Source organism: Pinus tabuliformis, chromosome 7 (assembly GCF_031772625.1).
Source record: "Pinus tabuliformis cultivar Carrire ecotype Pingquan chromosome 7, CPIR1, whole genome shotgun sequence".
Taxonomy (NCBI): Eukaryota; Viridiplantae; Streptophyta; class Pinopsida; order Pinales; family Pinaceae; genus Pinus; species Pinus tabuliformis.
In genome coordinates this window covers 476,362,692-476,384,783 of record NC_142293.1, presented here as the reverse complement: position 1 = coordinate 476,384,783, position 22,092 = coordinate 476,362,692, and the positions used below count along the sequence as shown (strand labels likewise).

Here is a 22,092-nt window from a genome sequence, read left to right as displayed (position 1 = left end):
CATGTTGTGTGCAAACGAATGTCTTCTGATGTACATTTTCATGTATACATACATACACTGGGTGTATGTCTATGTGTTGTATGTTAGGTATAGGTGTATGCATTGCATGGCGTTGTATGGCGTGTGCGGCTGTATGTGCATGTTGGAAAAATACTAAGAGGGGGGTTGAATCAGTATTATCTAATCAATAAACATAATCAACCATATAAAGATAGTTCATTTCAAACCATTTGATCTCGATCTCTCCTTATATCTTGTTCTCCATAAACCGGCGAGATCCCTCCTTAGCTCAGATCAAGCAATGCATCATCAACCCATAACCTACATACTGGATCTCATCCTTCCTCAGATATTCAAGACTTTTCCGTTCCTTGCCTAATGATCTTCATCTCCTTTTATAGTCTTAGGCCTTGCTCAATACCATGGTCCAAAACCATAATAAATCAGTGCCACAGACCCAATACTTGGGATCAACACTTTTGACGAGGTACCATGGTCCAAAACCATAGGTTCAAATACCAAGGACTAACTACCACGGACCAAGGGTAAGTTCTCCAACATATATGCGCTTTTCCTTGCATGAAAGTGCATGTATACACATACGCGCCTTTGAAACATATAACCCACGTGTATACGCGGCTTGGTCACAATGAACCTGCGTATATGTATTTTCTCTTCATACTTGTAGTCTGATCATCAATTCCTTACTGCTAACCTTCTGCTCATCAATTCCTTGCTGCTGACCTTCTCCACTATGATTTGTCATTTGTGTGATTTACCATCAAGGACAACACTTGTCTCATAATGCCAACAATCTCGCCCTTTGGACTTGATGGCAAAGCTAACTTGTCACACTTAGAACTTGATCTTCTTATTCCTTTGAGCTGTCCTGCATCCCATGCATTTAGTCACATCTGTAGATTCATCTAGTTATATGTAAGTGAGATATTCTTCTATGAGAGGGTTTCCATCAAGTACAACACATGCATCATAATGCCAACAATCTCCCCCTTTGGACTTGATGGCAACAACACCAAATCACTCTCCCCCTTTGACATCAAGGGCAAAGGGTGAACCAAGATATTCTCTTTCCAAGATAAGCATTCTGCTTTTCATACTCCCCCTGAGTACCTGCTGAACTCTCTGAATGAGCTCCCCCTTTGTATATGCCAGGGTGTACCAATCTGTCCATGCTACATGCTGAAAGCTCTGCTCTTGCTAAAATGTGTTGTTCATGCTCCCCCTGACTGTAGGCAAGATCTGCAAAAGATGTTCTTCAAGAAGAACATGACTCTATACATCAAAAAAGACCTTCCTATCACCAAAAATACTCAATACATACATCCATCACCCAACCAAGTGGGGATACTTCAAAAATTTACACATGATAAAACAAGAACATTACATCTTCATCCCAGGCATAGTGGGGAAACCAAAATAGGCCGTTACATGACCTTGACACCATAAAATACAGGACTGAAATATTTCATCATCCTTCTTATGCAAAGAGGGGTTTCAAATTACATCATGTGACTCGAAGACATTTCATCAAATCACTACAATAGATAGAGACACACTATTACATCATGAGTCTTGATATGACCTTTTCATGAGACCAACCATCTAAATAAGACCATGATAGTCATTAGAAACTATCATACACAATGTATGATCTGCTCCATAAGCATCTGTCAACAACATCTAGACCAGCAATCATGTTCTCCCTCTGTGCCTGTTCCATCTGTACCAGATGGTCTCTGTTAGACCCATATCAGACTTTCTTCAACCAGAGCTTGGCCTCACTGATTTCCTTCAAATCAACATATACGCGACTGTATCCACAGAAACACGTGTATATACGTGGATAATCCTTATGAAACTTGCGTACAACCAATTCCAGATCAGCAACCTGTAAATGTCCTATGACAGGGTATGTCTATCATCATATAGGTAGAACTTATCATCATCATGTCTCCAACAATGCAACTTTCCATGTATCCAGCACTATGTATCTTGAGCTCAAGCTCATTTTTCAAGGCTTCTTTATATCATCAACACTCCTCATCCATATGAGCACCAAGAACTATAGGAATCCTACGTCATATCTGTAGCATATGTCAACAGCTGCATATGAGTGATTCATCAAGTAATGAAGATGTGTATTCAAGCTTTGTACTTCTCCTTATCCTTATGCACCATCTAAGAATCAATCCACAAATATTATCTGAACATGAAGAATCATATGAGATTTTGTCATGGACAACTCATAACCACATCATAGCAAAATATATCATTTAGCCATATAAGCATCATCACCAAGGACTATTAACCATAATGCCAACAATGCATTATTAAAAGCATATGCTCCCCCTCAACCTGTGCCATCTGTTTACTGTTAGATCTGATCATGCATAACTCAGCAATAAGCATCAAGACATCATCATCATCAAGTTAGGATTAAAATACTTCTAAGAATCAAGACATTTCCACACATCCTCAGTAAACTGTAACTATTAACCAATAGAGCAAATAATGTACTGTATCCATAGAAACACGTGTATATACGCGGATAATCCTTATGAAACTTGCGTACAACCAATTCAAGATCAGCAACCTGTAAATGTCCTATGACAGGGTATGTCTATCATCATATAGGTAGAACTTATCATCATCATGTCTCCAATAATGCAACTTTGCATGTATCCAGCACTATGTATCTTGAGCTCAAGCTCATTTTTCAAGGCTTCTTTATATCATCAACACTCCTCATCCATATGAGCACCAAGAACTATAGGAATCCTACGTCATATCTGTAGCATATGTCAACAGCTGCATATGAGTGATTCATCAAGAAATGAAGATGTGTATTCAGGCTTTGTACTTCTCCTTATCCTTATGCACCATCTAAGAATCAATCCACAAATATTATCTGAACATGAAGAATCATATGAGATTTTGTCATGGACAACTCATAACGACATCATAGCAAAATATATCATTTAGCCATATAAGCATCATCACCAAGGACTATTAACCATAATGCCAACAATGCATTATTAAAAGCATATGCTCCCCCTCAACCTGTGCCATCGGTTTACTGTTAGATCTGATCATGCATAACTCAGCAATAAGCATCAAGACATCATCATCAAGTTAGGATTAAAATACTTCTAAGAATCAAGACATTTCCACACATCCTCAGTAAACTGTAACTATTAACCAATAGAGCAAATAATGGACTAAATCATATCAAATCATTTTTCTGAGCCTGTCCCCACTGCTTTTCCTCAGACTGACATATACGCAACTTTGCAGTGTCTAACTCACGTATATACACGACTTCCCTTTAAGAAACTTGCGTATGAGATTCAGGACACTGAAGTTTTACACTTTCAGCTCCCCCTGAGTCTGTTATGTCTGTGTTGTGTTGTGTCTCAATACATTGTGTTGTGCCACATCTTTCTGACTGTACTTCCTTCTTCTTCCATATCTTCAAGTGTGATGATGTTTTCTCCTTTTGGTGTGATGTCCATCCTTTGTTCCTGCATTCCTTTTCTATATTTCCAAGCTTGTTACATGCATAACATCTTACATCTTTCATATTCCTCCTGTAGCAATCAGCAGCTTTGTGACCAAACATATTGCAAGAAAAACAATATCCATTAAAGTACCTGAAATGTGATGATATTTCTGTGTGATGATCTTGAACCATTCCTCTTCTACATCTAGCTGCAACATGTCCAAGATTATGACATTCATAACATTCAATCTGAGTAAATGACCAGCTATTAGGAGCAAAAGATTTCTTTGAAGAATCTCTTTCCTTCAATGTTGATGGGTTTGACCTCTCATCTCCTTGTTGATCATTTTAGACTTCTCTTTAGAGTTCCTTGCCTCACCTTGTGAACTAGATTCACCTTCAACAGATTCATGAAAACCAAGACCAGTCTTGATAGCAGGAGATCTTTGACTACTAAGAATATCATCCAAGGCTTTAGTACTATCTTGAAATCACAACAGTTTATCCTTTTCTTCTAATTTACCTTTCAAGATATTTAACTCAATCTGAAGTTGTTCTTCCTTTTCCAGACATTGTTTCTTCACGTTTTATTCAGCATTTCTTTCCTCTTCCATTTGTTGCCTTAGTTTGAGAATATCCTTTTATTGTTCTTCATTCACATCCTGCTGCATTTGATGAATTCTGAAGGCACATTCCAGCTGAGATTTTAAGTTGATAACTTCGTTTTCCTGTTTTTGAATATCTTGGAATAGATCTTTATACTTCTTCTTTGTTTCTTCAAGTTCTTCCTTTAGCAAGAGGGTCGTAGCTTCAAGACTTTCATAATAACTGGATCAATCTCTGAGCTCCTTGATTGTTGTGTTCTTTTCAATTACTTTATTTCTTAGAGATGTTACTTCATCCTGCAACTTTTGATATTTGTCCTTGAATAACTCTCGTTGAGTCTTTAGTCTAGTAGCAGCTTCTTTGAAGGCACCATACTTTATGTTCAAAAGTTTTTCTTGATTTCTAATTTTGTTTGTCAGACTTTTAAATTCTGCCTCTATTTGATATCTTTCTTGTTCACCCATAAGAGCAAATTCAGTTGTTTCGCTATCACTTTCATATTTTCCAAATGGATGTATAGCTTGAGCATCAGAGGATATCAAATTCATACCTGATAGTTAATCTTCATTCTGAAATGATTCTGATTCTAATTCTGAATCTGAAGAGCTTCTTACACCTAATCCCCAATCGATTCTCCCACTGTCATAGTCCTTCTGAGATGTCTTCTTCTGCTTATGTGCTTTCTTCTTAAGCTTCTTTCCCATTGTTCCACGGATCTCCTTTAAGCGATCAAGCTTCTACCAAAGGACCTGCTCTGATACCAATTGTTGGAAATAATACTGAGAGGGGGGGTGAATCAGTATTATCTAATCAATAAAACTTTTTCATTTTCATACTCAGATTCATATACGCTACTTCAGTTAAGTATACCCGCGTATATACGCTACTGTGTCTAATGCAACTAGCGTATGACCATTAAACTCATGATTCAGTTATGTGATCTTCAATGGATGCACCAGAACATTATTAACCATATTAACAGTCAATAGTAGCAGTAAAACAGATAGATCAACACACATAAGCAACACACATGAACACCATGATATAAGGTGGAAACCCAATGTGGGTGAAAACAACCTGTTGTAATTTGTTTCTATCTTCCTTTATTAAGAAACTTCTTTTACAATGTACTGGTGCAGTCCTTTACCAGCACGCAGGTTACAACCTGCAGAAGGCTACAACCTTCTCTCGTTCTCTAGACTCTCTTGGAAGGGAGCTCCAACCCCCTTTTCTCTTGTACTAGCTAAGATACTAGTACGAAGGTGCCTGCCTACAATCCTCTCTCCTCCGGGTACCACGTTTCATACTCTTTCATACTGGATACTCCTAAAGCACAACACATAATCTGAAGGCCACGTTTCATCCAATTTTCATACTGGACCCATTAATATCATTGAAGCACATAATCAATCAATACTAGCATCATCAATCTCTGAATCACTGAAACTCTGAAACCCTGTCAATCAACGCAGTCATAGAACTTTGTAAAATCAATCAGAACCAACTGTATCATCAAAAACATGCATCAGAGTGCATACACTACCTAGAAGTGCTGAATCTGCGTGTATACGCAACTTCATCAAGGTGAACCAGCGTATATGTCATTAATTACTTATTCATAACTTCTCTTCACTTCCTAACTTCAGACATAACCAGATCATTACATATACAAGGATAATATATGTGTCAGCACCCAGATCTAGTCCATCGGATCACATAAATATGAGTCGTTATGATCTTGATCCATATTAGTTCTCATCCATCAATACACAATCATCCAACCAAGATATGTAGAATACTGACACCATTAAACAGTCATCCGAACTCATCAACAGTCAGAACCACCTGTAACTTCAGACATCATAGCTCAAATGGTATACACTACTATGATTAATCAAACCCGCGTACATACACGCTTTTTCAAAGGCCAACTCGCGTACAGATCTAAAAATATTTTCTTATAACTTTGCAGCTGTACCAGACATCAGTCATACTCATAACATTTATAGAACATTACTTGCGTCAGTATGCAGATCTAGAATAAGCATAATCAACCATATAAAGATAGTTCATTTCAAACCATTTGATCTCGATCTCTCCTTAGATCTTGTTCTCCATCAACCGGTGAGATCCCTCCTTAGCTAAGATCAAGCAATGCATCATCAACCCATAACCTGCATACTAGATCTCAACCTTCCTCAGATATTCAAGACTTCTCCGTTCCTTGCCTAATGATCTTCATCTCCTTTTATAGTCTTAGGCCTTGCTCAATACCATGGTCCAAAACCATAATAAATCAATACCACGGACCCAATACTTGGGATTAACACTTCTGACGAGGTACCATGGTCCAAAACCATAGGTTCAAATACCAAGGACTAACTACCACAGACCAAGGGTAAGTTCTCCAGCATATACACGCTTTTCCTTGCATGAAAGTGCGTGTATACGCATATGCGCCTTTGAAACTTATAACCCGCGTGTATACGCGGCTTGGTCACAATGAACCTGCGTATATGTATTTTCTCTTCATACGTGTAGTCTGATCATCAATTCCTTGTTGCTAACCTTCTGCTCATCAATTCCTTGCATATGACCTTCTGCACTATGATTTTTCATCTGTGTGATTTGCCATCAAGGACAACACTTGTCTCATAATGCCAACAGTGCATCTGGTGGAGGAGAAGGCACCGGGTGTTTGCTGGGTGTGGCAACTGATCTGATGTGTGTACAAAAGAAAAAAGGTAGAAGTAAGGATCAATGAAGGATAAGTATCGATATTTTATTTCAGCTTTATTATACATGTGGGTTATGATTATGTTTTATGATGATTATGGATAATCTATGATTTTGGTATATGAGGATTATATGTGATCTATGATTCTAGTATATGATGATTATATGTGATCTATGATTATGGTTTATGATGGTTACATGTGATTTATGATTTTGATGGTTATGTTTTGAGCTAACCTGATGTGATACGTTTATACATGTTTTGGTCAATTATACTAGTTTGACTTGTTGTGACAGGAAGCGAATAGGATTGAAAATGTACCATATTGATGAGATACCAATGAGGTATGATGTGAATTTTTTTCAATTTCTTTTCAATCTAATGGAATTTATGTGCTTGGTACAGGAATGCATAAAATGCTTGGTTGGGTGATTGAAATCTACTGCAAGAATTTGCAACAACAAAAGGAATTGGAATGTGCAGTAGTATACTACTAAAGAATTCAGGAACAGGATCATTGTGGGACACTAGTACCCAATAGTGTCTATTGATTGCCATGAGCATGCTATGACTAGTATGATGGAATTAAGGTAGTGATATTCCTTGGTTTTTGCATCCTACGATGCGAGGAAGTCTTGCCAAGGGATGGACTGCTCGAGATGGGGGTGCCAGCGGAACTTGGAAGGTGAGTGACTACAAGGAAGGGGTGACTAGATTTCCTGAGGGACTGTGTAATACAGAAGGGAAGGTCACAGATGGATTTTTTTTGGTCATTAGCATTGCCAGATGGAATCAGATGCACAATGGGATTGCGCCCTGGAACAATGATTTGGTAACTTTCATTGAGAGGACAAGTGGCACGGGATTATAGCACTCGACATTGGATGCAGATCTGACTTTGCAGTGGATTTTAGACTTCTTAGGAAGGAGGTGAATCCTAGTATTACTTTGAGGGTGGAAGTGTGAATGTCTGGATTCCCTTGTTGCGAATGCAGGCATCATATCTTCTTATTTTCTGGTTGAGAAAATGTGCATATGTGTATATGTGTGTATTATTGTAAATATTGTATCGATTTGAATTTATAAAGCTCCATAGATAGTATGGTTATTTTCTGGTTGAAGCAAATTTGTATGTGTATATGTGGTTATTGTAAATACTGTAATGAGTTTTGTTGTAAACCTCTAGTAAATGGTATGTTTGTCATGGTTTATCAGGTGATCATTGTAAATACTGCAACAAGTTGTATTATAAAGCTCCATGGGCAGTATGTTTTGTTTTCAATAGTCCTGTTGGTTATAGTTTTCAATGAACACTAAGGACAATGTTCCCCAAGGGGAAGGGTTATGTAACAACCCTAGTGAAAATTCCATGCAAAAATATATAAATACCAAGAATGATGGGACACATATTCCAACCTGAATGGTGGGCATGACATCCTAGGGGGTGTTCATTTTGTTGTTTATGGCTAAGGAAATTTGCGAAGGAAATGGATAAGGCATTAAAGAGGAAAAAAGGTATTTTGGCACATTTATTTATGAAAATAATGGAAATTAGGAGAAAATGAAGGTGAAAGGTCACAGGTTGCATGTGAGGAGGAAATTGAAGTAAAATAATGGAAATTGAAGAAAATAGAGGCCTCATTAATAAAAATGCTTCCGAGGATCAGTGGGCAAGACTTGATTAGTTCAGTTTTGGAGTTGTCTCATTATTCTCTCTCTCTCATACTCTTGGATACTTATATTTTTCTTCGAGAACTCTTGGTGGGTGTAGCATACTTGGATTCTTGAAGCAAGAAGGAAAAGGAAGAGCAGGAAAGCAGAAGAGGGCATTGGGATCAACAACTACATCATATTTGCTTGCAGGTATCGAGTTGCATGTATGTTTCTTCACTAGTTTTGGCATGCATGGCACATGCATGTGGTTTCTTGGTTATAATTTATCACTAGCATGGAGGATTGGCTGGATTAACAGTGGATTTGCCTAGCCTTGCGATTTCCTGGATAGCCAAGGACATTGTGGGTTTATTTCCTTGTTTTTTTTAGTTGGTTCTGATGTTTCCTTAGCTTTGGGTTGAGTTATTAGTTCCTGGAAGCCTCGGTTGCACAAACACTCTAGAAGCCCTATAACAGCTTGGGTTGAGTTACTAGTCCTAGAAGCCCTAGTTGGAAAAACACTTTGGAAGCTTTGTAACAGCTTGGGTTGAGTTACTAGTCTTGGAAGCCTTGGTTGGAAAAATTCTCTGGAAGCCCTTGGTGGGTTGAGTTACTAGTCCTGGAAGCCCTGGTTTGACAAATGTTCTAGAAGCCCTATAACATCTTGGGTTGAGTTACTAGTCCTTGAAGCCTTGGTTGGACAAATGCTCTGGAAGCCTTTAGTGGGTTGACTTACTAGTCCTTGAATCCTTGGTTTGGAAAACGCTCTGGAGCCCGACAATAGCCATGAGTTGAATTACTAGTCCTAGGAGCCATGTTGGAACAAACATTCTAGAGCACTAGAAGGTTGAGATAGAGACCGATCTAATGATGGTTTTGTGATGTACGAACGTGAGGTGGAAACATTGTTTGATGGGTTGAGGTGGATGGCCTTTGGAAGCCCTAGATGAGTTTTGATTGATGTGTTCTATGAGATCCCACATTCATGCTTGGAATATGGCACAGGGGTGAATGGCTGAAGAGAGATTTGGCTTAGCCATTCTACGGTCAGTTGGAATGTGGAAGTTCTATCCCAGGTTTGGCTTTTGCATCATTAATGAAAGGTTATTTCTCCTTCTATCTCTATCAGAATTATGGTGGATTATATGTGGTTTATATGGTTGTGATTTCATTGGTATTTGTGCCCCTACTATGTTGGTTATGTATGTATTTTATGATAGCAGTATGTATGGCTTTCATCGTGTTCTTACTTGTTATTGACTGATCAATGTATCTATGAACTAATGGATGAAACAAAAGCTAATGTGATAAGGAGACAATGCTTCATAGTGAATCTTAGATAAGAGTGAGACCCCTATGCTCAAATATGTTATTTACACCTATAGGTTGCATATTTACTAAGTGTTTGAAAAAAATTATATCATGGTTAGACTTGGTTAGGTCAATCCCTTTATCAAGTTTTGTGTTAAAGGCTTTTCCTTGGTGCCATTTAATGTATTGGAGAGTCTCATCAAGTTCTAGGCATTGGTTTGGATACTAGCCTTCAAAAAGTGGCTTAAATCTCGTAGCCTCAGGCACCAAAATAGCTGATAGAGACTGCAGTCTCTCCCTTGTAGCCATTGTGGGAGAAACTATAGGTTTACATTCGCATGCATTCCTTGTCATAGGAGCAACTCTAAGTTTAATTCATCTAAATGCTAGGTTAACTCAGGGGTTGGGCACCTGGAATGGTGGATTAGCTCCTAGGGGTCCTGAAGCACCTGAGGGAGGTTTGTGTGTGGTGTTTCCTATTGAAAATAGCAACAAGAAATGCTAAATATAGAAGTGCTAAAAATAGCATTGCTATAAATAGCATTTTGGGATACATTCCAATTTTGGTCAGTCCCTAAACTAAAATTGAGAATTTAAATTCGAGTTTGATCTTACCAGCTATTTGTAAAATAATTAATTAATTCATCTTGAGTTAATTAGTTGGAGAAAATCAAACATGAAGTCTATGTGAAGACATGCAATAGTTTTCCCTTTGATTGAGGAAGTTATCCCTTGACTAAAGTGATGAGGATGACTTGTACTTTGAGTTGTAATTAGTTAGCTCAGTTAATTGAGTTAAGTCCAGTTAGATTAGTTCCAATAATTTGTTGAACTGATTGTGAGTTCAGTTAGTTAATGCATGCATGCATGTAACTACTACACTTCAGATAACTCAATATTCTCTCATAAATAACTCATGCATGTCAGTTCAGTCAGAGACCTAGTTGAGATCAGATGATGGGACAATGTACTATCAGTTGCAGGAATATTCCATTGAGGATATCTCTTGCATGCAAAAGGAATTCATTCCTTGAGGATTTCACAGTTATTTCTAAGTTTTGATCAGTGTGCAATGTGGGAATTCACACAGGTGGCAACATTGGACCCCAGGAGAAACTACACATGGAAATAAGAGTCTTGGAGGATTGGAGGAAGGCATATGTTGTGTCTATTCAGGCTATGAGCATAATTGAGGGATTGTACTAAGAGCTAGATAGCTTGAGAGCTAAAGCTTTGTGTAATCCAGACATACTTCCACGTGTATGATAATACAGAGATTAGGGTTTCTAGTTGAGGTTTTCCCAGAGTATTCTTCTATTTTCATGTGTGATTATTTTCTCATTCTCTCTTACATGTGTTCTATTTGATCTTGCTCAAAATCTATTAAGCTTCGTAAGTTTGTTTGTAGAAGTAGATCAAGTATTTTGCGTTAGGATATTGCATAATCTGTTGATCTACAGTGGGAAATTCTACATGGTATCAGAGCAAAGGTGATCAAAGTGAAGAACAATATACAAAGAAGGGAGAAGTTCCAAGTTTGAAGTTCCTGATTATAGAATTCAAATTCTTATCACATCTCAAATTTCACCAATGGCGTTCAATGGTTTGAGACTCAATTATTCCCTTGGTGGCAACTCAAATTATATAGCCTGGAAGGATCGTATGGTAGCAGTATTAGAGGACAATGGTTTGAAGGACTTCATTGATCAAGAAGTCCCCAAGCCAGCAGCTGCTAATGCCCAAGAATTGGCGGAATGGAAGAAATGTGTGGCTAGAGCGAGGAGAATCCTTCTGGAGGGAGTTAGAGACCACATAGTCTCGAGTCTCCATGGGAAGGTGACAGTGTTTTCAATGTCGAAAACATTGAAGGATCTATATTAGAACAACAGTGATCAGAGGAAGCTGGCGCTGAAAGACAAGATTTGGAAAATCAAGTGTGAAAATGGTGACACGATCTCTACATATCATAACAAGCTCACCACCTGTAGGGATGAGCTTGGAAGTGTAGGGATCACGACAGCCGATGATGACATCTCCTCGGTCTTCATAAGAGCTGGCATAGCTACCAAGACTCGGTAGATGGAAGAGAGAAACTGCCAAATTGGGAACGACTTTGGTCAGATCTGATGCAGGAGGAGATAAGAAGAAGCACCAGAGATGGATCTTCACCAAAGCAAGATGATGAAAAAAATCTAGCCTTAGTGAGTAAGGCGAGGAAAGGGAAAGGGAAGGCATCCCATTCCAAATCTAGTTCTTCCCATGGTGGGAAGAAGTTTGACAAATCGAAAGTGAGATGCTTTCATTGTCATGAGGTGGGCCATTATGCTATGAATTGTCCACAGAAGAAATCTAAGAAGGGATCCTCGAAGGGATCAAATGCTGATGCACTAGCCTCACAGTTCGAATTGGATTTCACCCTCATTGCATGTATGGTTTCATCAATGGTGGGGTGTGTTTGGTACCTGGACATTGGACCTTCATTCCACGTGACCGGCGACAAGAATCTTTTCAGTACCTTGGAGGAGAAGGATCTCCAGATATGGATCTAGATGGGCGATGATGGAAAGTATTGTGTTTCAAGTGATGGTACGGTTGTGTTTCAGAGGGAGCATGGAGCTCCTCTCACCCTAACTGATGTAAAGTATGTACCGGGTCTGAAGAAGAATCTTTTGTCTGTCGCTATGCTGGAAGACAAAGGCTATGATGTAGTCTTCAGTAAAGGAAAGGCATTCCTGAGGCATATCGGCACTGGATAGACCAAGAGGATTGGGATTCAAGTTAAGAATCTCTACAAGCTGGAGGTAGACGACTGTGCTTCATTGAGATCCAAAGCAGAGTTGGTGTAGAGCCAAGATGTTGGCGAGCTATGGCATAGAAGATTGGGCCACTTGCACCATGAGGCCTTCAAGATCATGAAATAGATTTCTACTGGACTTCCCAAGGGAAAACTGGAGCAAATGGATAAATGGAAAGGTTGTACCTTGGGTAAGTATGCAAAATCTTCCTTTCAGGATCGAGATAGTAGAGCTTCAGAAATCTTTAGCGAGTTCATACAGATTTGTGTGGACCATTCTCTACTGCCTCCACCGCTAAACAAAGGTACTATGTTATTTTTATTGATGATTTCTCTTATAGATGTTGGATATACTTTATGTAGAAGAAGGATCAAACCTTCTCAAGGTTTTGTGAGTTTAAAGCCTTGGCAGAGAAAGAATTTGGAAAGAAAATAAGACCCTTGCGTAGCGACAATGGTGGAGAGTATGTCTCCCAACATTTCAAGGACTTCTGCATAGCAAAATGATTTAAATGGGAGTTGACGGCACCCCATAACCCACAGTAGATTGGGGTGGACGAAAGGAAGAACAGATCAATTGTGGGAGTAGATCGAGCGATGTTGCATGACCAAAGCCTACCACTTCATTTGTGGGCTGAGGCATGAAATACAGTAGTATACTTATAGAATAGAAGCCTGCATCGTATACTAGGAATGAAGACACCAATGGAAGCCTTTTCCAGGAGGAGACTAGATGTGAGTCACTTCAGGATATTTGGATCATTGGTTTATTGCCATGTGACCAAAGATGCCCGGACGAAGCTAGATCCAACAACTGAGTTGTGGATACTTGTGGGGTACACTGGTACACCCCACAACTATCGAGTGTTCTTGCCTACCAGTCAGAGGACAGTGGTATGTAGAGATCTGAACTTCGACAAGCAGAAAGCCATGCGAGTATCACTTGAGAGGGAGCTCAAGTTGCATGTAGAGGAGGAACTTTCAATTCCTAAGGAGGAGGAGCCTCAGACTAATGCAGAGCAGCCGCATGCAGAGGATCTTCATGTGGAGACATCCACTCATGCTGAGTCTTCCAAATATGGGTGGAAACGCTCAAGGGAAGCTGACAGGTTGATGCTAGATGTGAGAGAGAATGTGGGACAACCATATTCTCAACGCAGACAGAGGAGGTCACCCGAGCGGTACAGTGGTTACATGGCCCTGGCTGGGGAGTATGTAGAGATCGAACCTTCTTCATTCGAGGAAGAAGTGAAGTAAGCAGTCTAGGTTGATGCTATGGTGGAGGAGTACGACTCCATTGTTCAGAACTATGTTTGGGATGTTGCCCCAAGACCTCAAGACAAGTCAGTGGTGAGTTCCTAATGGCTTTACAAGGTAACACAGGTAGCTGATGGCAATGTTGAGAAACATAAGGCAAGGTTTGTTGCCCGTGGTTTCTCACGAGTCGAGGGGATTGACTACGCTGAGACCTTTTCTCCTATAGCAAGGTACTCATCTATCATATCAATGTTGGCACTATCAGCTCAGATGGGTTGGAAGATCCATTAGATGGATGTGAAGACTGCATTCCTCAATGAGAAGATTGAGGAAGAGGTGTACATTGATCAGCCAAAAGGTTTTGACACCTTCGATCATGAGTCGCATGTGTGCCAACTCAAGAGGGATTTGTATGGGTTGAAGCAAGCACCTCGTGCTTGGTACACCAGGATCGACAACAATTTCACCGGGTTGGGCTTCACCAAGAGTGAAGTAGATGTGAACCTTTACCACATCACGGTAGAAGGTAAGCCATTGATCATTGTTCTTTATATTGATGATCTGATATTGAAAGGTGATGATCAGTTGATCAAGTCTTGCAAGGATGAACTTGCAAGAGAGTTCGAGATGAAAGACATGGGTCTTATGCACTACTTTCTAGGCATGGAAGTGTGGAAAAAGGATGGAGAAGTGTTTGTGTCTCAAGGCAAGTATGCCAATGAGATACTCAGGCAATTTCACATGGAGAAGTGCAAGCCCACGCAGACTCCTCTAGCTGGTAACTGGAGGAAGGAGGATGCTACTTCAGGTGAGGTAGTAGTTGCTATTGTTTATTGGCAACTTGTGGGTTCATTGATGTATCTAGTGAACACATGACCAGATTTGTGCTTTACGGTGAACCAGCTGAGTCAAGCTATGGTTCAACCTACCAAGCTATTTTGGAAGGCAATGAAGCATGTGTTGAGATACCTCAAAGGCACATCTTAGTATGGATTGGGGTACAAACAAACAGAAGGAGTGAAGCTTTGGGGCTTCACAGATGCAGATTGGGCAAGGAGTCCATCAAACTAGAAGAGCACTTCTAGAGGAATTTTCAACCTTGGTTCAGCTGTAGTTTCCTGGTACAATAGGAAACAGAGGTTAGTTGCACTTATCTCAGCATAGGCTAAATACATGGCTGGCAGTCAGGCAGCATGTGAGGCCATTTGGATGTGGAAGATTCTAGTGGGATTGTTTGGTCAGCGGATGGATCCAACTATGATCTATTGCGATAATTATAGTTGTATCAAACTCTCTGAGAATCCAGTATTTCATGACAGGTCCAAGAACATATATATTCAATATCATCATCTTCGAGACTGTGTGGTGAAAATGATCATGTTGTTGCTATATGTTTCGATCGAGGAACAGAATGCAGATATTTTGACTAAGGCATTGTCAAAATGCAAGTTCGAGTTCCACAGAGACAGGATTGGGGTGACTGATAAACCCTTTCTTGTTGAGAGGGAGTGTTGAAAATAGCAACAAGAAATGCTAAATATAGATGTGCTATAAATAACATTTCGGGATACATTTCAATTTTAGTTAGTCCCTAAACTAAAATTGAGAGTTAAAATTCGAATTTGATCTTAGCAGCTGTTTGTAAAATAATTAATTAATTCATCTTGAGGTAATTAGTTGGATAAAATCAAACATGAAGTCTATAAGAAGACATGCAACAATTTTCCCTTTGATTGAGGAAGTTATCCCTTGATTAAAGTGATCAGGATGAGTTGTACTTTTAGTTGTAATTAGTTAGCTCAGTTAACTGAGTTAAGTCCAGTTATATTAGTTCCAACTGTTTGTTGAACTGATTGTGAGTTCAGTTAGTTAATGCATGCAGGCACGTAACTACTACACTTCAAATAACTTAATAGTCTCTCATAAATAACTCATGCATGTCAGTTTAGTCAAAGACCCAGTTGAGATTAGATGATGGGACCGTGTACTATCAGTTGTAGGAATATTTCATTGAGGATATCTCTTGCATGCAGAAGGAATTCATTCCTTGAGGATTGTGCAGCTATTTCTGAGTTTTGATGAGTGTGTGATGTGGGAATTCACACAGGTGGTGGAATTGGACTCTAGGAGAAATTGTGCAAGGAAATAGGAGGCTTGGAGGATTGGAGGAAGGCATATGTTATGTCTATTCAATCCATGAGCTGCATTGAGGGATTGTACTAAGAGCTGGATAGCTTGTGAGCTAAAGCTTTGTGTAATACGGACATATTTCCACTTGTATGATAATACAGAAATCGGGGTTTGTAGCTGAGGCTTTCCCCAATGTATTCTTCTGTGTTCATGTGTGATTGCTTTCTCATTCTCTGTTATATGTGTTCTATTTGATCTTGCTCAAAATCGATTAAGCTTCTGCAAGTTTGTTTGTAGAAGTAGATCAAGTATTTTTCTTTAGTATATTGCATAGTCTGTTGATCTACAATAGGAAATTCTACATTTTCGTCTATTCCATTTTCGTAAGGTCACCTAGGAGGTTGAATCATATCATAGTATCCTCTCGTCGCATGTTTACCCCGGTTGGTCGATTACTTGGGTAGATGTGGAAGAGGGTGTTACAGTTCCTGCTCTTAGATCATTTGAATCAACTAGCATGTCCTTACAAGTTTCTTAATTAATATGGGACTCATTTCTATCATGTATATCATTTCTAAAGGGGTATAAACATGCATGATCAAGATTTCTAAAAATGAATTTATCTTCAATCCACTTCCAACCCCAACATTGGATTGTCATGAGCCATAACATTACATGGATTGTCCCTGCATTTGTTGCATAAATAACAACGTAGTGAAGTTTGAATATTTCTTTTCATGGTATCCATATGAGTTTATAAATTAGATAGCTACACCTTTCTAGTTTTACAAAGATTATTGTTTTTCGGCTAACACATACCACTTGAGCATTGTTCCCCATAAAGTACATTTGAATACAGTCCATTTTATCAACAAGTGGGTTTCCTTCTCTACTCCCTATTTAGGTATTGTGAGTAAATAGATGGTCTAGAACACCTCATATCTCATCAAATGTAGAGAACATGAAAAGGTTGGCTTTATGTTTATCTAATTTTTCTCTACCCAGTAAAATTCCTTCTACAAATCCATAAATAGGTTACAATTTTTGCAATAGATTTATGGGATTTGGTAGATATAATTCCTTAAGAGAATCATGTACTTCCCCATGGTCATGTCTATAATATCCCAATATTTTATCTTCCTCGGTTCCACATGTTGAAGTTTGTTTTAATCCTTTTCGAAATCTTTCCAATTCATGAAATTTACATCCACAATTTGACTAGGGTTATCATTTTTGTTCTTTTTAGGTGAGATTAGAAGTTAATACTTTTCTTCTCTTAAGCCTCCCCACAAAACCCTTCGTATAATTCACCACTGATAAAATTCATATTGTAAAGTCCACGTAAATTTGAAATCCTCTAGATATTTGATTTCAAAATAACTCCAACTTATAAAACAAAAAACACTAAAAATCTTTAATCAAGCAAATCAATTTAACACTAAAAATTAACCTTAAACATATCCCATCACACATAATTCAAAGCAATAATATATTCATTTTCATTAATGACCAAAATAATGATTTCACTTAACATATAAAATAAAAAAATAAAAAAGATATATATTTAAACTACTTAAGTAAACACATCAATTAAAGACATATTGACAACATAAATCGTAACAAATTCATCCACTGTAATGACACCAACGTTTACACTATTAAAAAAATAGAAAAATAAAATTGATTAGAATGATTGCAAAAATATATATATATATATATATTTTGCAATGAAGTGCAATAATGATTAAAAAATAAAAATATTTAATATATTATCTTTATCCACATTTACGCCCTGTGCGATAATGATTACAAAAATAAAAATATTTAATATACTATCTTTATCAACACTTACGCCCTATCCGAATAGATATTAAACTTTTTTCAAATACTTATTCTATAATATAATAATATATTGAGTGATGTTGATTCTTACATAGTTAACTCGATTTTCTTAATCTGTATAACTTAGTCCGAGGTGTATTCACACTTAACGGTGTTTATCACAAATTTAATTGAAAAAAACCCCGTAAAGACCATATATTTGACTTTAAACACTTTAAAAGGCCCATTAATTAAGAGATCAAAACAAACAAGATTTGTATGTATTAACACTCCAGCAAAATCCACTTAAATTATCAAACAAAACAAATATAATATTAGCAAATATACAAGGTCCAAGGTCCATTTGATGGGAAACTAACAAAAACTACATTAAGGGCATTTATAGGATTAGAGGAAAACCATACAATGAATATTTCATGTATAATATTATTGTACATTTTAAATAATTATAATGTTACTGTACGTTTTAAATAATTGAAATAAATTTTTATTATTATTTAATTTTTATTTTTATTTGTGAAATAAGAGATTTATTTTTGTCTAGTGATTTAATTGTTAAATTTATACGTATTTATATTCTATTTTTTAGTTTTGAACTTGTCACTTTTAAAAAAAACACATATTCTTAATCATTAAACTCACTCAATAAAACTCATATATATTAATCAGCAAAAATAAAAATAAGTTACTATTTAATATTAATAATTATTTTTAATGACTATGATTTATTTATTGTTTTTCTTTATAATGTCATCTTAGGGAACCATCTTGAAGTCTCATAGCTTATAGAGCTTAGGTCAAGGTAATAGTGTATATTTCTGAGAATTTGTAATATTAAAGGAAAAGTGGGTTGTTATAGTTATATAGAAAAATGTTTTTTTAATGATACTAAAAATTTTGGGCTTGAATTGTTAAATTTATTATTTTAAATATTTAAGAAGCTCACCATGTTAAAAATTTGAACTTCACCGAATAAAAAGAATTATTGTGTATGACTACGTTATGAATTTATAGTATGCGAAGGAACATATTTTAGTTTGTTGGTGTGTCCACAAGAGTCTTCTGTAACATTAATGGATATAACCTGATTAAGAATTGACAAGTTTGTTAAGCTAAGAACCTTCCATGAATTAATGATATTTGTTGGACAATGGGTAGCTTTGCGTGAAAGCCAACGCTGCCTGAAGTGACGATGGTCATGATGATAGAGGGCACTTTACGTGCACAGAAAGGAGGACGGCTGCCGACAGTGGATGATGGGCCTGGTTTCTGCTGTTATAAAAGCAGTTGTCTATAACGCGATTTTTTGAAAGTTTTTTTAGCGGTTTTTCCGGTCAAAATGCTGTAGGAATTTATTGGAATCGCAAATTTGATAGCTAGTTTCTGCACAATGAAAGCGTCCCAGAGGTTTTTCAGGGTGCTGAATCCAAATATGCAGTTAACAATTTTAACTGCAACAAATCAAGATTTAACCTCAATTTCTTCCGCGAATTCAATCAACTAAATCTCCAAAAAGTCACATTATAGACAACTCCTTTATAAAACCCTAGACACAGTCCTCATCTGATGATGTGGAAGCCATTGATAAACGCATTGGTGGTTGTTGTCAAGTATGACTTGAATTATCTTTGCAATATGAACTATTTATTGGATTTAGTTTGATGATGCTTCTTGTCTGGAAATACTGCTTTTAGAGAATTGCATGATATGTTCTGTACTTCAGTCTCAACAGATTGATCAGGAGTTGCATTCATTGAATTTACGGTATTGGGCACTCAATATAAATGTAGAACATAGTGTATAATGATTGTATTCTTGACTCATTATGTGTGGCGTAGGTGCAGCAAACAGAATCCATGTCTGCAATGGCGGAAATTGGTGTGCAGTTGGAAATTGGAGACCTTCATGTATGCCTCTCTTCATACACAAAGTTCAAATTCTGGAGCACTGTTTTTTATTATATTATATGTATATATATATAGCTGAGAAAAGAGGGATCTTTGAACTTCTGAGATGAACGTTTGCTTATGATCACAAATTGAAATGGTTCTATATTACTGATGTATAACCGATTTTTAGAATAATGACCAGAAGTTTACAGAAAGTTAGACTGTGGAAGTAGCATCTCCCAAGATAGTTATTTGCTTTTTAGAGTGGCCCTCACTGATAAAAGAAATATTTATGTCGCACAGGTTGTAATGGACAACGGTATTCTGAAGGTTACTTTGTCTAAACCGGAGGGAATTGTAACCGGGATTGAATATGGTGGACTGGATAATATGTTAGAAATTCTCAACCAGGAAGACAATAGAGGGTATGCCAATTATACAACAATATTATGATTTCTTGTTTTTATGGTTATAGTTTAGTTTTATGGTAACATCTCCGTTTTTATTGTTATATTTTAGTTTTATGGTAACATGTATCATTTTTTTATTAAATTTTAGTTTTATGGTAACATGTATCATTTTTTTATTAAGATTATGTTAGTTTTAATGTTGAATGGAAGAATAATTTTTTTAATTGGAAGATGTTGTTATTTTGTATTAGTTTATATTTGTATTTTCAGTGAGGAAGGTTTTATCTATGGTTATGGTCCTCATTCTTTCTTCATTTCATCATATCAAAATTTATAAAATCTAAGCATGAGCATCCTTATGCCATTTGCAGATTTCAAGAATATAGCAGCCAGGTTCATTGTTTGATCTAGCTGTTGTTCGTTGGATCCGGAGATATTTCTGAAATCTGTGATAGTATAAGTTCAGCAGCATGGCATAGAGTAAATTATTAAATTATGACCATATTAGTAATTAGGACTTTTTGGGGTATAATCATCCTAAGACTTTTTTAGTTCAAGTGTACTTAAGTGCCTCACAATCAAGTCTACTTAGCTTGCTACCCCATTTGCAAAACCTTAGCAACTATTCAGTTAGAGTTACCTTCAACCTTTTCATTTCATTTAGGATTTTTCATGATGCAACTTATTAAATACTATTTTTAGAATTAACTAAGTAGAATAAGTCATTAAACTATGGTTACATGCATGAGTATTAATCTACCAAACTTTTCATGATTTCAAATAGTCCACATATCACTCATTGCATAACACGTTGATGATTGATACTATGTAATTTAGTAACAGAAATTATGAGAGATTTTATCACTTAAAACTAATACTCATAAATATGACTATAACTTAATGATTTTATGCAATTAACCTTTAAAATAATCTATAAAATTTAATGACATTAAGAATAGTGTAGTGTGAATAATAAAAAAAAAAAGTCATTTTTAAAATATAAATAATTAAAAAATATAAAACATTAAATCTTTACAAATTCAACCCTTCAAAATTCTCATATATTATATATATATATAGATATATAATTATGTTTTTCATTCCATATAATTAAATTTAAAATATAATAATATAAAATTATCTAAATATTTAACAACTTGATTTCATTAAATAAATTTATATTAAACCTTTTATCATTCATTAAATTAACATTTAATTAACCATTATCATAATTATATTAAATATAAAAATTAATCATTTAAATTTTTAATTAAAAAAAAAGTTATATTTTTAATATTTTGAATTAAAAAATAATAATAATACCATATGTCTTTACATTCGTAAAAATCCAAATTGTAAAACACTTCACTATATATGCATAAGAGCAGGCTCTAACCACAATTTCCGTTGAAAAAAAAGAACACCTCACTCCTTGGGACAAAGAAAGCAATGGAAATACACATTGAATGAAAGTATGAGATGATAATATTATTACTGATGGATGGATGTAGTGCAGGTATTGGGATCTTGTCTGGAACCAACCAGGAGGACCTGGTATCTTTGACGTGTGAGAAATCTTACAGAGATCATTTACCGTCTTAAGTTTTCATAAGGCCATCTGTACTTCAAACTTTAACATACAAAAAAAAAATGTTTACAGGATTAAGGGTACCGGGTTTACTGTGCTACAAGCCGATGAAAACCAGGCGATATTTTCCTTCACTAGGACATGGGATCCTTCTCTCAAGGGCTCCTTGGTTCCTCTGAACATAGACAAAAGGTATTCATGCTTGATCTGGGCGTTTCTTCCATTTTCTCTGCTAGTTTTAGGGCAGAAATATTAATATGAATGAGCTGTATTGCAGGTTTATTCTGCTTCGGGGTTGTTCGGGTTTCTACACCTACGCCATTTACGAGCGCCCTGCAGGATGGCCCGATTTCGA

The 22,092-nt window shown here is 36.7% G+C and overlaps 1 long non-coding RNA gene across 1 annotated transcript; it reads left to right on the top strand.

The window, feature by feature from the left end:
- The first annotated feature begins 19,599 nt into the window (after nucleotides 1-19,599).
- LOC149248030 (uncharacterized) lies at nucleotides 19,600-21,784 on the top strand. Its single transcript, XR_016265706.1, has 3 exons — nucleotides 19,600-19,757; nucleotides 20,043-20,164; nucleotides 21,666-21,784. It is a non-coding gene; the product is annotated as an uncharacterized LOC149248030 (long non-coding RNA).
- The last annotated feature ends 308 nt before the right edge of the window (nucleotides 21,785-22,092 follow it).